The sequence below is a fragment of the Rattus norvegicus genome, chromosome 9 (assembly GCF_036323735.1).
Source record: "Rattus norvegicus strain BN/NHsdMcwi chromosome 9, GRCr8, whole genome shotgun sequence".
Classification (NCBI taxonomy): domain Eukaryota; kingdom Metazoa; phylum Chordata; class Mammalia; order Rodentia; family Muridae; genus Rattus; species Rattus norvegicus.
This window is the reverse complement of record NC_086027.1, coordinates 24,167,058-24,185,296: the sequence shown is the minus strand read 5'-3', so window position 1 is coordinate 24,185,296 and position 18,239 is coordinate 24,167,058.

Below are 18,239 nucleotides of genomic sequence, written 5' to 3'. Positions count from 1 at the left end.
CAGTGAAACCTTTCTGGAATCACCCTCACCGATCTGCCCAAAGATGTGTCTCTTTGGTGATTCTAGATTCCGCTAAGTTGGCAATGGAGATGAACCATCATAGAAGATCCAGGATCCTTCAACTCTTTGAAAAGCGACCTAGCAAAACAGTCACCAGCCATTCTTCTCACCTCCAGGCCCCACCCCCAAAGGACAGAGCAGAGGGGTATGCTCAGAAAAAGCCCGGGCATTCTTGGGATTCATAAAAATATCAGGTTATCCTTGAGCAGTTTGAAACCTACTAACTAATTTTGTTCTCTGTTGGCTCTGTAACTATGACCACATGTCATATATGTTACGCACATATTTTATATATGTATACATACAAAATACACACATACATACAGTTACATAGATATATACACACAGGAATGGTGACATTTATAGCAGTGCAATAGGATTACAGCGGCACATGTTTGTGGACATAAGAGAGGACTAGGAGACACAATACAAATACAACATGCTTTTAAACACACTAGGAACTAAATCAGTTCTGGTACTTAGTATGTTGCCCAGACAAAAGAGCAAATCCTGTTTTCTGTTATATCACATATATGAACATAGACATTCCAGAAAGAACCACTTTGTATAGGACTATTCAGAGAGTTACCTGTTCAAATCTATTGAGATAGATTCCTAGAGGGATAATGGCATTTCATCTATCCTTGAAAACAACCTTTAGGGCTCCTCTGACCTATTAGAAACTATTATGGATTTAAAATAAATAGATGGATGCACTATATAGATGAATGAATATGGAACTAATATATGAAACATGAATGTTACGAATATCATATATAATATATTTGAACACATGGAATTTTCACAGGAATAGATAATGAATGGATGACATAATATATATTATAAATGTAATACATACAAATTCATATATGCTTATACATATGGGCATAGTTGATAGATGATAGATGATGACTGGATGACTAAGTAGACACATGAGTGGGTGCACTGATGGATAGATGATAGATAGATCAATAGATAGATAAATAGGTTAGATAGATGATAGGTAGGTAGATTAGATGGCTAGATGATAGATAGATCGATAGAGTAGATAGATGATAGATATCACCTATATAATTGATAGTTGGTAGAGAGTTGATAGACAAACAGATGATAGGTGAATATAGATAAATAGATAGATAGCTGATAGATGTTAGATAGATAGATAGATAGATAGATGATAGATAGATAACAGATAGATAGATGATAGAAGATAGGTAGATGTTAGATAGATGATAGACAGATAGATAGATAGAAGACATGATAGATAGACGGAAGACAGACAGACAGACAGACAGACAGACAGACAGACAGGGATTTTCTGTCATCCCCATCACTCTTCTGATATTTTCTAGAGAAAGCTTAACAAAGCCCTAGGACTTCTTGGCCCTGCTCTGGTAGGCAGCTGTGCTGCGTTCTGGGCCCAGCTCTGTAACTAGCCAGCTGTGAGAACTTGAGAAATACAGCAGCTCTCTGATTGGCAAGGAGGACTCACTAACGAATCAGGCCTCCCTGATCCTTTTCCAACTTGCCTGATCAAATTCAGAGCAAAGGAGTCAGAGACATTGTGTTTAGAATTCCAGAGGCACAGGAGGAACAATGTCAGCTGTGACACTCGCACAATGGAGCAAGTCACACCTAAACAGAAACACATGGCTGTTTTCTCTCCCCAATCCAAGGCAGGGCAACATGTGGGTGGTCCTCACTGGGAAGTGGGAAAGAACGAACACCTGTTCACAGGAGATTTTCCATATAAGCTAAACCCCAGCTCCTTTCTCAGACCCTCCATGCCTTATAGTCCATTGCCCTACAATGAACTCCTAATGGGGAAACTTCTAGCAAGGCCGTGTGGTACCATGTGAAAGGGGTAGACAACCTTATTCAGTTGTAGTCACCAGAGCTTTGAATGGATGCCCTAAGAACTCCAGGTGGAAGCCACAGATCTGTCAAAGGATGTCCCAGTCACTGCCCGCTCACCTCCTTCATTGTGTAGCAGCACAATATTATGAACTATTCCAAAAGGTTACCATAACAATGAACCAGCAAAGATAGCACAAGAGAAGTGCTCAGCCTTGAGTAAAACGCATCAACCAATTAAGAGAGTGGGTGTGGACTCGGGTAATCTGAGCTGCACCTTGATTGGCCAGCATGTGATTGTCAAGGAGTCATTTCCACATTGGAACCCTGTTCTCAGTTGCAGAATGGGAAAGGGATTGACCAGAGCAGCCTGTGCTTTCCTTTGACTGGGACTCTGCTAAGAATAAGTAGAAGTGGAACTTTTAATAGTACACATCCCAGGAAGATTAAATAAAACCATACACAAATCTCTTGGTACTGGGTAGAAATATAGTAGGAATGCAAAGTTACTTGTTATTCTTACCATTATCCATAAATCCAACTTCTAAATATAGTCAGAAATGGGTATGAGCCAGATGCCTTAAGATTATTATTGCATTGGTCCAGAGAGATGGCTCAGTGGGTAAAGGTGAAGCTTGATGACCTGAGTTTGATCTCCGGGACTCATATGCTGAAAAGGGAGAGCTCAGCAAACTGACATCCTTAAGTTGACCTCAAATTTCCACACATACTTTATGGCACATGCATGTGCACATGCACATGTGCACATGTGCGTGCACACACATACACACAGAGAAAAACCTGCACTCACTCACGTACAAGTAAATCAGTGTGAGAAACAAAATCAAATAAAAAAGAATATTATTACATGGGATTTCTATACTACACCAATTCTGCAAGGCTTAGCAACCATGGCAGAAGGGGTGAAAAGGTTGTTAGAATAAGAACTGGATGGTGATGAGTCTGTCCCTAGATCCTTGCTGGCAAAGTGAGAGGGGACTGTCATTGAATTAGAACAGTCGGAACAACACTGGGACAAAGGGAATGTTAAAGAACTCTGGAGCAGAGAGGGAATGGGAAAGCCTGTTGAGTAGCCAGAGATTCCCTCACAAGGCATCCAGGCCCTGCCTCCATGGACTCACCCCCATGGCCATTCAGAACCTATTTTTTCTGCATTCTGCGCTCTTCCAAATGGTCTGCTCTGTCAAGCCTTCTCTGACTTGACATGCCCAAGCTCCCCACAACACACACACACACACACACACACACACACACACACACACACACTTACTTTTAGAGTTGTTGCTCCCTCCACTCACAATAACACTCTCTTTATACTCTTGGCTAAACAACAATCCTCAGTGACAAAGCCCAATTTCAACTCAAATTCTTCCCTAACAAGTATGGTTCACTCCACTGTGGTCTGGATTCCAGACTCAACAACAACAACGAAGAAAGAGATACAGGCAAACAAAAGAAAGAAAAAGAAGAAGAAAGGAAGAAAGACAGACAGAAAGACAGAAGGATGGAAAGAAAGCAAGCCTTGGACTAGAATAATTTCTCTGCTCCTTGACTATGGCTGCAATGAGAGCCACCTCACATTCCTGCAACCAAGCTGTACCCATAAGGATGAACTGGACCCTCAACCCATGAGCCAATACAAACCCTTCCTTCCTTCTGTAAGTTGCTTTTTGTCAACAGCAACATCACAGCAATGAGGCAAGGTATACACCTAAGGCCTTCCTGAGCTGCATGAACTTGAGAATGGTAAAGACATAGTATGAAGGAGAGCTATAGAGCCCACTGCCCAGTCAGACTTTAAAGCCACTCAGCCAATAGATAGTCAATCCTTTACAGACCATCTAGAGTGTGTGGCCTTGATAGCCACTTGATCTTCTTGGGCCCAAATTTCTTCACCTGTAAAACAGGATTAACAAAGGTGCAAACCCTGTGGGGCTAAAAGAGTTAATTAAAAATGTCTCCGAGTGCTGTTTGGCACATAGAAATGCCATTCCCTGTTCCTTTGGCATAATTGGACACCCCGTTTAACTGCTAACTTCCAGTTCATAGTCCTGAGGACTATCTAGCCTAGTAAATTCACATGAAGTGGGCAATCCCCAACTGCTGGTGGATCATTAACACATGCACCATTTGTAACAGTCAGAGTGGCTCTTAAGGAAATTCTGTGAGAAGTTTCAAAGCTTCTAGAACCATCCTAGCTCTCTAGGAACATGTCTAAAGTGAGCTCTCAACTATTTCTAGCCCCATTTTAGCCTCTAAGGGTGTAGAAGCCACTTTTCTCACAACTTTGATAAAAGCAACTTTGGCTCAAGGATTGAGGGTAGAGTCTGTCAAGGTAGGGAAGACATGGTGGCTGGAGCCTGAAATAGCTGGCCTCGGTGTACCTGCAGTCAAGAGGCAGAGCAAGGTTAAAGTCTGTGCTCAGATTGCCTTCTCCTTATTCAGCCCATGGAATGATGCATTCAGTAAAACGTCTTTGGAGACGCTCTCATAGACGAGCCCAAAGTTGTGCCTCTAGTTGATTGCAAATCTAGTCAAGTTGGCAATAAAGATTAATTGTCAGGTGTACGACGATATAAATCTGCTATTTGAATGAGGGAGAGAGCATTTGTAAGACATAGGCTGTTCCCACTGTGCAGGTAACTGCCATTTCCTTTGACAGAAGGTTGATGGGGGCTGACAGTGGGTTGAGGAAAATGGTATTGCTAAGGTCCACACAGATGTCCATGGGGCCATGAATGAAGACTTGGACAGGAGGGCACATAGGAAGAGAATCTCGGCCTCCGACTCAGTCAGTATGGCTCAGAACCTTGTAGACTTTAGTTGGCACAGACAGTTGATTGGAAAAAACGCGGGCTCTTCCATTAAACTTCACCATCTCTAAGTATTGTTAATGCAAAAGGAAGTCAGAAAAGGAGGGTTGTCAGTTGTTCTTGTGTATCCAGCAGTATTTGCTGAGGGTCTGGACAGTGCACAGCTCTTTGGTCCTGTCTTTGCTCCCATGAGGCTCGATGTGGGTCGGCAAGCAGGACAATCTCATGTCTGCGTAGAAGTACGCGAGGACAATCATTCTGCACTTTGCATGGGGGTGCTGCCAAAAAGGATAAAATATGGTTTCAATCCTCGTCTCACGGAGCACTTTGTGAGCAGAGAATGAGAGAAAGCAGCCAGGCATGTATAAAATGGAAGCTTCAATGAAAAGTGCTTCTTGGAAAGACAGCAAGAATCGAGGGAGGGGCCCAGGCTCCTGGTAGTGGCATCCGATAGTGATGCTGAAGGATCCAACCCTTCTGGAAGGTCTCGTGTGCTTGCCTGCCCCCAGGACTCTGGAGGGAGTGAGAAAGAGCTGAGCCGCAGAGTGAGCACACCGTCTACTTGTGAGGAAGTGTGATGTTTGCCTTTTGGTGTCAGCACTGGTCCAGAGGCAGTGTGCCAAGGTCACTCTGGCCCAGGAAGGTGGGAAGGAGAGGTCTCCAGGGGAGCTTCTGAGCATAGCAGCTGGTATGAATTTCAGAATTCCAGACTGGAGGGAGAGGGCTGAGAGGTCTTAGAGTCAGCCAGTTCTCATGGTTTTAAGCATTTAAGTTTCCTTTAGGTGACCATTCAGGTCATAACCACCCCTCTACAATTCAATTAATCCAATCATCCCCTGGGGGAAAACTAGAACCATCCAGAATCCTGGTCTATAAGCATCCCTCCCACAATGCACACTTTATGGCTACAAGTGTCCCTCTACAATGGGAAACATTGAATTCCTCTATTGAGGAGGCTCTATGTCAGCCATTCCATGATTCATAAGAAATGTGGTGCTTGCAAATAAATGATGGTGGAATGACATATAAAAAGCAGCTACACTGATTTTCCTGGAAGCCAAGAGAACAAAACTTTGAATGGGAAGTTTCACCCAAGAAACGGGTGTGGACCAACTAAGAATGTCGAAGCCAGAGGCAGCCAGTGCTCAGATCCCTCTCACACACACCTTACCCCAATAATAACACCTTACCTCATTTTCTCTTATGACCAAAGGAGCATGGTCCAGCTATATCAAAAGTGCAGAATTACACAATCAGCAATAGCCCAATGTCGTGCTCAATACTACTGTACAAAAGAAGACCCAGTCTTGACCTTGTAGAGCAGCTTAATTCCTCGTAGATCTCTAAGAGTTGTTCTCTTGCCTTTGAATAAATGCACACACATCTTTTGTCTCTGTTTTTTTTTAAGTGGGTAAAATAGTGTAAAGTCTATTGAACCTGCACCATTCATACAATAAAGCAGAAATTGCCATGGCTCTGTCTGCTCCATGGCTGTGTAAAAATCAATAGTGTAGAATGGTCATAAGATTTATGAATAGAAAGAAAACAACTCAAGGTCTCTATCACATGTCCAATCCAAATAGTTCTTTTTCTTTCTTCTCTTTGTCCCACTGGTCTCTCAAGCTCATCTCAGTTCATGGAAACCATGTAGGTCAAAGAAGAATGTAAGACCAGTGTCTTTGTCTTAGACTAGCCTCTCCACCTAGGGCCATTTTTCTTAGTTTTCAGGGGTTTTCACAACCCAGTTCATACCAGTGGGTTAGAATGGAAAAAACACTGAGAAAGCTGAGAAAACTAATTTCCATTGTCAACCTGACTCCATTTAGAACATCTAAGAGTCATGCTGTGAATATGAATCCCTGAAAATAACCCATGTCTCCAAAGGTTGATTGATTGATTAGAACTTAGTGATAGAGAAACATTGGAATGTTACAGGTTCAGAACCCAGTTACAATTTATCTTGGGATAGCTTTAATCTCCTAAATAGCCATGTCCTGGCATTGGCACCACACATTTTCTTTAAAATGTGCTTATTGCAATAACCATTGTGATCTTGAGAATATAGTCTCTGTCCTATTTTCAATGGGTTCTACATCTTGGATGTGTTATGTCTCCCCAGTGTCCCTTCATGTGCCCAACCATCTGTGGGTCCAGCTAGACCCATACTTATCTAGAGAAATTGAAACTCCCAGTGGCCTAAGACCCGCCCATGCCTTTGTGGTAACTTTCCCCCTTAAGTTACTTATGCCTCTTATGTGCATATGCACACAGAAAGAACGAAATGATAGTTACCCAGAAGGGTCTAAGTTACAGGAAATGGGAATATTCAAAACATAGAAAACATACTTGAGCCCAAGGAGCAGAGTTGATCTTGAAATAAATATGGTTTCGATATGCCTCTCGCATAACCCTCCAAATATAAGGACCTGCTATCTCTAATTCCTTTGTTGCAATTTTCCAATAAAATCTGGCAGGGGCCCAAGTTCTCCAAAGACTAATAGGGATAAGAATGTCCCTGATTTCCCTTCAAAATAAGAAATCATTTCAGCGTGAGGAATCCAGCCACAGCTGGCACAGTCCCCATGGGTCTCCGGGTTTCAGGAAAGGGACCTGGGCCTCTCTCCGGCTGTCCCAGAAGCCTCCCAGACTTATAATCTTTCAGTCAACAGCCCAGAATCGTGGCCTACTCAGTTTTCTCTAAAAGCACTTAAGGACAGTTTAATGAAAGGAAAGAGCAGCAGAGAAAGGGGAAAAATGCTTTTTTTAGGATCTGAACAAAATATCATGTTTTCTTCTTCTTCTTCTCTCTCTCTCTCTTTCTTTTTCCTTTTTTTTGCAATATTTCTCCTCAGAGAAAATTATAGCCTTCAGGGCCAGCAATGTGCTCTGTGTGTTTTGCTTATTACAGTGGTTAAAATGAGAGCCACGGGTGATGGAGTATCATTATAACATTCTTGATAGCCCTGATATATTTGTGCAAACATAGTTGTGGGCTGTACACGCACATGGATAGATGTGCCCACGTCGTCTGGGGGAGTTTCTCCCATTTTCTTTCCACAGCCTCTTGTATTCCCTTGCAATCCTCACTTGATGCTCTTTTCTGTCTTCCTTTTTATTACAGTTTTTAAATCTTCAAACTACCCCTAACCCTCCCTCACCACCACCCTCCCCCACCTCTCTCAAAACTTACCTTCCTTTCCATCTCCTCAAGCAGAGCTGAAATGTTTTCTGGCCAAACAATTTGCATAGGAAATGTTTCAGGTTAGGAACCAAGTAGCATGTAATCACAGCTCAGGGTTACCACTTTGGTTTGCTTTTGGGTCTTTATCTATTTTCTGATCCTGTCAGGGAAGCCCAGGAAGAGGTCCTCTGACCTCCCAGACAAAGGACTGGAGAATCAACGCTCCCCCCCAAAACCCCCCAAAAACAAAACAAAATAAAAGCAAGTCAAACCATAGGGCAAGGGTAGCATTTGGCCAGATACTGTTGGGATCCAACGAGCATCACTCTCTCCACTCCATTTCTTGTTCTGAAACACTTTAAAATCACCGAAGAAAAGATAGCAAGTTTTCATAAGAGCCACACTGGGACAGGAGGAGAAGGGCTTTGGAGGATGGAGAAAGAACTGAGAAGCTTCACTGAGAGCCCTGAAGGACAGATGGACCTTGTGGAGATAGGGGGTCACACAAGAGAAGCAAAGCAGAAAGAACTTTCCAGACAGGAGGAGCAACAAGGCCATGAGGGCAGTTTAGATGAGTCAAGCATTCTGACATGCTCAATATTTGAAGGCTCATTATACATATGCATATACTTGTGCACATACACATACATATACACACGTACACATATATGCACACATATACACATATACACATATATACATGCACATACACACATGCACATACATATGTATACATATATATGCACATATATACATACATGCACATCTACACACATGTACATACACACATATACATATACACATACATACACATATGCACATACATACATGTACACACACATACACACATATACATATACACATACATATACATAAAATGAACATATACACAAAATTATACTAACAATGTTAACAATGTTAGGGATCTTCTGAAATTTCTTGAGGAAACCCAGGCTGAAATATCTTACTAAATTGTCCTCAAAGGCACATCAGAACTTTCATTGCTCAGAACAGACTCACTGCTAAGAACAATAGAGCAGATGACACAAGAACAAGTCCTTCTTCTTGCTTTCTCTTTGCTTCCAAGGGATTTCCATGAGTCTGCTTTCTGAGGGCCATGGATCTATCCTCCTTGTCCTGGATCACCTCAGGTGACCACACAGAAGGCTCTCACAGGGTTTGCTCACCAGAGTCTCTGCTTCTGTCTTGGCATCTAAAACCCCACTTTATTGACCACTAGTTTTTCCTGTGTGGTATGTCATTGGTGCTTGTGCTCACCCTGGCCTCATAGGTGGTTGTTAGCCATTTAAAGCAATCTGTGTTGGCATGCTAAGAGGACAGACCCTGACAGGTCTCTAGAGATTCCTCCAGTGTCTTTCCCATAGAAACCAGGTATACAACGACAGTTTCACGGAGGCCGACCCTCTATCTTTCTTTAACCTTAGCATGCCCATGAGGGCAACTGAAGCTTAGTGTAGATAGGATGTATGTCTTTGGAAGGTCAGAGGAGAAGGCATTTTTTTTTTGGTAAGGGAAGATCATAGCATCTTCTGGTCTACAGTCGATGTTTAAAACCTTTTCTAAAATGGGACTAATGCAAAAGTCCCTTGGGTACCTTTTCAGAATCATATCAGCACATTATCTGGTAAGCCTTTTCTGCCAGTTGCTGGATTCTGTTAGCAGATTTCTTTCTTGATGTATATGTGTGAGTGTACACACATGTGCATGTGGGTACTCTTAAATATATGTGTATATGAAGGCTAGAAGTTGATGCAGTGTGACTTACTCAATTGTAATCCACTTCTCTTTGTGAGGCAGGCTCCCTCATTGAACATGGAGTTTGCCAAGTAAGCCTGATTGACTGGCCAGCCATCTCCAGAAAATCTACCTGTCTCTGCCTCCCTCAAAGCAGGCATGTGGATGCAAGGTGCCACATCTGGCCTTTTACACACCCGCTGAGAATTCAAACTCAGGTCCTCATCTCTGTTCAAAAAGCACTTTAATGACTGAATCATCTTCCCAGCCTACTCTTTCTCTTAAAAAATGCTTACTATTCAATGAGTCCAAAATTTTTAAGACTATATATGGATACATTACATGTAGTTTTTCTCCAGTAGAAAATCAAATAACCCCCTGAATGACTGAAAAGAAGATAACCTTCAAAAAAGACATTGGTATTTAAGGCTTCATTTTCACAATCTTTTGCTAGGTATCTGCCCTATATTTCCTTTATCACTTGTATTCTTTCTCCGCACTCCCCAACTCTGTTTTTTAGATAGAATTTTCCTTGTACCTCAAGATAACTCTGAACTCACTACATAGCTTGGACTACCCTGAAACTCCAGATCCTTATCCTTCCTGACTTTTAGAATTAGAGGCTAAGGTTACCACACAGCTCAGATACTGTCTTTCAAGGTAGTTTTGACATCATATAGTGTGGTGGTTTGAATACGCTTGGTCCATGGGAAGTGGTACTATTAGGAGGTATTTCCTTATTGAAGGTGGTGTGCCCTTGTTAGAGGAAGTATGACACTGTGGAGGTGGGGCTTTGAGGTCTCATATGTATGCTCAAGTCTAGCCAGTGTGACAATGTCTCCTCCTGGTTACATTCAGGTCAAGATGTCGGGCTCTCAGCTCTTTCTCCAGTGCTTTTTCTGCCTGGACACTGCCATGTTTCCTACCATGATGACAATGGACTGAACTTCAGAAACTGTAAGCCAGCCCCAATTAAATGTTGTCTTTATAAGAGTTGCCTTGGTCATGGTGTCTAGTAACAGCAATGGGACCCTAAGGAAATCCTAAGACATGTAGAATTCACGATTAATTGGCTTAATAAACCATTGACTTATGCTCACTTTACAGTGGGATGGGAATTATTTTAATTTTTTGGAGCCCAGCAGCTACTGTTTAAGCTCTATTAGAAGCCAGTGCCAGAGAGTTTTTATAACCTAGAATGATCTTCTCTGCAACAGTACATCTCAGCCCAAAGGACTCACACATGACCAGGCTTCCTACTAAGGTGTGATTCTAGCTGAGAAGCTTCTGACCAGCTTCCAGCTAATGCCACCTCTGCTGAATGGAGGTCACCTTAAGGAGCCTAGAGAATGGATATTGTTGACATAAAGCTCCCATGAGTCTTCCTCGCCACTCATCTACCCCCCTGTGGTCATAAAGGAACCTGATCTCTGCCTTGGCCAAAGAACTAAGCCTGGTTAGGAGATTCAGGGAATTCCGGAGAAGGTTTGAGTGCATATGGAGGGGTGTGGAGAAGAAGGTGGGGGAGCATGAGGAAATGAAGTGGTTCATGCACAATCGTGATTTCAGGAGTGTTAAATACAGTCATAGGGAAACATGGTCTCCATTAGAGGAATGGTCCAGCCTGGAGTCACCATACAAGCATTGCAGTCTCCATCATTAGCCAACAGCCTGGGAACCTTCCTCAGCTGTCCAGTGCAAAAGCTGGTCCCAGGCTCTGTTTTCTATGGCTATTGAGCCCCTTGCATGTTGGCTTGGAGCATGCGAGGTGAGCCTCTTTTGTCTCCAGTGGTCACGTTACAACACTCCTGCAGTGTCAGATTCTCCTTTGCAGCATGCTGCCTTGCACCATGGCATGCTCATATTCTAAATCTACCGTCTTTCTTGGAAACACAGAGATTTGCAGAAACTAAAAATCTTTCATGGTTTCGTTTACTGCAGCCGAGAGTCCTTTGCTAAAGGAAAGAAGCAGACGTTCCCAGAAGGGAGGGAGGGCTTCACCTGTGTGTCTCAAATGCTAGTCCATAACCTGGACTGACATAACCTGGACTGACATAACCTGGAAGACATGAGGGATGAGGAAGGAAGAAGATGGAGAGGAGAGAGGGAGAGAAGAGGAGAGGAGAGGATGGAGAATGAAGTCAGGGGAAGAGGGAGCGGGAATGAGAGACAGGAGGGGACGAACTGATGGGGTAACATTTATTTCCTGAATGAATAGTCCTTGATTCTGACGGTGTAAGCTATTGCTTTGGGTGGAACTATATTTATAAATGTGATATTGGTAAATTATGAGAGTTGTTTTAGTTTTTTAAAAATAAAACTAAAATATCAGTCTTCCTATTTGGGGGAGAATTACTCCACCATGCAAAGTCAAGAATCACTCATGTAGACTCTAGATGGGACACCTACAAGTAACTTAGTCATCACTAACGACCTTCTTCCAGCTGTTTGGAAAGCCAGCTGCTTATTCATATAAACACATAGTTATATATATATATATATATATATATATATATATATATATATATATATATATCAGTCTCCCCAGCCCCAACATCTGTCTGCTGGAAGGAAGCAGCTGTGCTAAAACGTAATATTGTCTTCTTCATGTTTTTAACACAAAACTTGGAGGCCTGGCAGCAAGTCTTGATTTTGCCATTTACAAAGTTCCGTGAACCTTCACAAGGGGCTTGATACTTCTGAAACCGAAAATACTTACTGGGTTGGCAAGATAGTTAAATCAGTAACGTACACACAGATCACCATTGAACGTAATATAAAGGAGCCGTGCAAATGTAATACTTCTAATAATTTCCAATATTCTGACCTCTTGTTTTATCTGGATAATTTTCTACTTATAAGGAAATCACTGTGAGTAGGCAAGATGTCTAGCTCACTCACATACATACATATGTATATAATCATATACATATATGCATATACATATGTTATATATGCATACATATGAGGTTATTATACTTAATAGGAACTGAGATAGAGAAAACATATGTAACAGAAGTGGCCTAGCAGCAGAGTTTTAAATGTTTTGATGCAATCTCATATAGTTCTAAAGAAATGAAGTCTCAATGTCCCCATCACACACAAAAAATGGTCATTCTAGATACTAATTCACTGCTGCCTAGGTCACTGATCATCAGCCAATGGCAAGATCAACAGGCCCTGCTTCAGGCTTGCTCAAACCTTTATGTTAGTTTTTTTTTAGAGAGTTTATTTTTATTTATATGACTATGTGTCTGTGCATGTGTGCACATGACCACAATGCCCATGGAGGCCAGAAGAGAGAGTCGTATGCCTTAAAGTTGGAATTACAGGAGGGTATGAGTTGCCCAGTGTGGGTGCTGAGAACTTAGCTTATGTTCTTTGCAATAGCAGCGTTGGCTCTTAAACACTGAGCCTTCTCTACAACCCCTGTTCTTTACTCTCCACACTCCTCTCCCATGCTGTACATGAGTCAATAACGTGCCTTTACTCACTTGGTGTGGACCAGTCCTTTGGTTGAATACTCATGCCTTGATTGTTCCAGCTTAACCACTTATGCAGGATGTATCTTGGGGCATGGCTGTTCAGTGACTTTCTATACAGAATAAATGTCAAACCTTCCCAATGTCTGTGGAAGCAGCGATACAACCCCAAAAGAATACATAGCATTTGCAAAACCTATAATTTTTAGCATTTGTATTCACAAGTTACAAGCGTTTGAGCAGGATATCCAACTGAAGCAACGTCAAGAAAGATGAGCTTAGTGTGGTTCACAGGTCCAAGGCTTCCACAGGTCTGTGGTTGCTTGACACTGTGCTCTGGGGCAAGATATTATGGCATCAAGAGTGTAAGTGGGCCAGATGTGATGCTTCATATCTGTGAACCCAGCACTCAGGAGACAGAATAGGCAGATCTTGTTGTAAAATTATAATAAAGGGGCTGTCTCTGACCCCCTCTAGATCTGGCACTACAGTGCCCCAAGATATCTGGTAGATATCTTAATCTCAGTCAGCAAAGCCTCTCACCCGCTTTGCTCCATCCCAAAACACACTGCCGCAGGCCTCTCTCTGAGCCTGGCAACAATCTCTCTACCCATCCAGTTCCCAAGGCAGGCTGCCACCATGGCAGAAATATACATCCTAATTCTGTGGTGGCTGTGTCCCGGCTGCCACATACTCTCTTAAACTTAAATCACCACACGAAAGAACACACAATGTAATAATCTCTAACCCAATTGATAAGATATAATTGCCCACCTAAACATACAAAGCCCTGTATACATCCATCCCTTAAGAACATTTATAACAACCTGTAAAGGTACAGCGTAGACTCTTAACGTCAGTCTCTATGTTCTCTCCGTGGCTACCCACACTCTCCCCCTCTCTTCCGCCTTTCCATTCCTCTCTCCTCCCCTTCCCTCAAACTTTTCTCCCGCCCATCCTTCCTTCCCATCCAATGACAGGCCTCATTCTATCTTGTACCTGCCTCACCTGTGACATCATCCCACAAGATCTCTATGAGTTCAAGGCCATCCAGAAATCCATAGTGAGACCTTGTCCAAAAAGTGTGGGTGGAAGATAGTTCTTCACTGTATGGGTGATCAGGAAGCCAAGAAAGGGGCAGGGACATCAAGGGAGGGTATGTTCCTCAGAGATCTACTTCCTGAAACTGGGTCCCATCTCCTGAGTTCCAGAGCCATATCCAAAATGGCATTTTCTGGGGTCCAAACATTCAAATCTTGAGGTTGTGAGAACATTGTGTACCAGCACCATAGCAACCTCCCTAGTGAATGTATTCATCACCAGTCAGAATTTATGCTTTATGGTATAACATAAATATGAATGAAATGTCATTTGTTTTTCTTAGTAGAACTGGCGATTGGACCTGCTCATTCCTGATGGGTTAAATAAAATATTTTGTTCTATTTATGCTGAGCCTTAACTGACTCTCAAGACTAATATTGGACATGATCTTCCCTGTGTACATTGGATGGAACGTAGGCATCTGTTACTGATGTTAAGCATCTAATTGGGGGGAGTGAAATGTAATATAATAAAGGGAAAGTATACACAAGCAAAACCCAACTCCAAAATGCTTTCAATTACAGCATGATGCCTTCCACTTTATTTAATCAAGTCCTTTCTTATAACTCAGTTAAAATGAGAGGGAATTGAAGGGAGGGAAAGTAATACTAAAATTTATTCCTAATTTTAACTCAGAAGTATACAGTCATCATGGTGATTTGATGAAATAGTTTGAAGCTTCCAAAAGTTTTCTTTTTTTAAAAAAAGTTATGTGTTTTTCATCTAAGGCTTCAGAAGATAAGTGCAACTTTACCTTAATCATTTTAATATTCTGACCTCAGAAAACTAAGGTGTAGGTGATGTGAGTGTGTATGTAGTAGGAAACGGATGTGGATCAGGTTTGGTAGTGGGAGTTACTTAGACACTTAGAGATAATTAGGGTGCCCAAGTATTTCAGCTATATTGAGTGAAGAGGCTCACTTGTAGAATCCAAAAGCTGTATGTCTCCTGTATATGTTGTATTATGCTTGACTTAAAAGTAAGAAACAGAAGGTAAAATCTTCACAAGCTGCCTCTCTCTTTTCCTGCAAAATGCTGCTGACCCAATCTCACCAAAAGATGTTGGGGACAGCAGTGAGTTCACTTCACATAGTGACTCCAAAGTTCATGCAGCTCATCCTTGAAAAGATCTACCTTCAGCAGGCATCTTGTATTTCATTGGCTATTGCTAAGTGAACAAGAATCATCAAAATGACACTGTTTTTCTAGCCAAATGTGTGCTAAACATAGCCAGGCATCATCAGAGGCTGCGTTGGGGCCACAGGTCAAGTGACAAAAGCTGGGGAGCACTTGGCCTTCCACAGGAAAGGCCTGCTGGGTGCTGTACTAGAATAGGTTCTCACCTAGGAACATTTGATGGATTTTTCTAGTTTCCAAGCATTCTGTGACTCCCGAACACCTGACTGGAGGAGAGACATATTCCAATCAGTAATCCTGTCCTATCCTTGTAGGGAAGATGATACCAGGACATACATTCACTAGAAAAGGCTTTCTGGTGAAGAGATAAAAAATAGAAGATTTAGGGTTGCTCACACGCACCTGCTCTGGGCCATATGCTTTTGTCACACCTGAACGAAATAAGATATAGGGCAACTCATTATTTCTTTTAATTCCAATTTTCCCTCTGTCACTCTCCTATACTTGTTGAGGTTTTTGAGGTACGGTCTTCTCAGCAGGCGGCGCCTGGAACTGGGAATACAACAAATCATTTTATAGTCTTTTGTATAAAGATTTATTGATTATATTTATAATCAATATACTTGTATACTGTACCTGTTTTCAGACTCACCAGTAAAGGGCATCAGATCTCATTACAGGGGGTTGTGAGCCACCGTGTGGTTGCTGGGAATTGAACTCAGGATCTTTGGAAGAGCAGTCAGTGCAGAAACCGCTGAGCCATTTCTCTAGTTCTTTATAGTCTTTTCTATGTGGGTTAGCTTACTGCTCATCTGCCCAAGGTGGAGTCGAGTTTTGGAAATCGTCTTACATCTCTCTCTACTCATGATTGGGTGCACAGCGGTGCTCAGAATTATCTGAGCATGCTCATCACTGAGCGTACGTGACCATGGCGTCGAAGAAGTTAGAAACGTTTTAAAGCTAGTAGCTTGTCTGAGGAAAATTCCTTTTATTCTTTCAGCTCATATCTAAAAGGAGCATGATAGATGCACATGGTGCACATACATCCAGGTAGAACACCTACACACATAAAAGACAATTAAAAAATAACAGTGTTGGAGAGAAGATCAAATTTTCTATTCTGCATAAAATTTTACAATATTTTTCTATGAAGGTATCATCAGAAAAAGCATCCCACAAATTGCTAAATATGAAATGTGAAATGCTAAGTATGAAATTGCTAAACATGTCGAGCATTAATTCATCAAAATATGTTGTTTTGTGGATTGTGTGAACTTTATTGTGCACTTTTTAAAAATTATTGCTGTTTTGTGACAAATTCTATCATACTTGGAGTTTCTTTTTTCACAAATAGGGCAAGCTAAATTATGTAAGCTTTGGCCATAAATCTGTCTTTCTCATATGCCTTCACATGCAATTGCTCCAATCAAACAAATATTTCTTACTTTCTCTCTTCTTTGACACTCATCCTCATATATCACTCTGTGGTTGTTGTAACCAATTAATGTAGAGATTTACAATGGAAAAGAAGTGCTTTAAGAGTCCCAAAGAGGGCTGGAGAGATGGCTCAGCCATAAAAGGCTAGGCTCACAACCAAAAATATAAGTCTTAGAGAGGGGTCAGTCAGACGACTCAGGCAGGGTAAGTACGCCTAGCACCAAACCAGACAGCATGAGTTAGATTTTCAGGACCAAAACACATAGTGAAAGGAAAGAACTGACAACCAGCTTACCTCTAAACTTCACTGCAGTATACAAGTGTTCGTCTGTGCACACACATACATATGTGCACATGTATACACAGATACATGCCACGTGTTCACATATACATGCACACCACACACATGCATTCATGCACATGCATATGTATGCATATGTGTGCCCTGTTTGCACATCACACATGCACACACATAGATGTGCACATGTACATACACATAGATATGTGCATCCCATGCATACGTATACATGTGTGCACGTATGAACACATACGTACACTCATGCACACAGGCAAAAACACACACATGTGCATCACACACATGCAGACACTGTAAACCAGTAAAATTGTAGCAATAACAGAAAGGCAGCACAGCTTCTAACATCCCATTTGATAACCTTAATGCAGTGACTCAGTGGTTAAAGAAGCTCATAGACAAAGATGTGAGTTTGATCCTTGAAGTTGACATGGTAGAAGGAGAAAACAGCCCTGTGATTTCCCTTCCCCTGGCTTCTACAGGTGCGTCTCATACACAGAAACACACAAAACAAATACATGTTTTTAAAAATTAAAAAGTCTATAGAAATGAATGGCGAATTTAAAGGAACCCTTCTGTAAATGGGCCCTGCCTGTTCCGAGCACTAGCGCGCACTTCACGCTTAAATCTGCCCGTGACTTATCCTGGCTCCCTGTCTTTGCCCCGTATCTTCTTGAACATAACATCTTAACTTTCTTGAGTCCCAGTTGTCTTAGTCTCCCATCAAGGGAAGCGGGATGAACTCGATCGTGTTGCTGAAGAGATGAAGGGAGGATGTTCCTCATTCACTGCAGAGACTACGACCCACACACAGCCCTCTGATCTTCTGCCCGCAGTTCCCACTGTACCATCATCCACATCTCCCTGGGAGCTACCAGCAGCATCTACACTGAGAACACAGCTGGCACAGAGACACTCAGAGGAAAGCCTCTGTAATTAATGTCATATTCACTCAATTTCAAGTCTAGACAATATTTTACTTAAACAATTGCTTCTGAGAGCCAGTAATAAAAACAGAACAATGTCAGTCATCAGGATTCAAAGGGGGAAGGGTAAATACTGCCTGACGGGTCTGTTCTAACTTT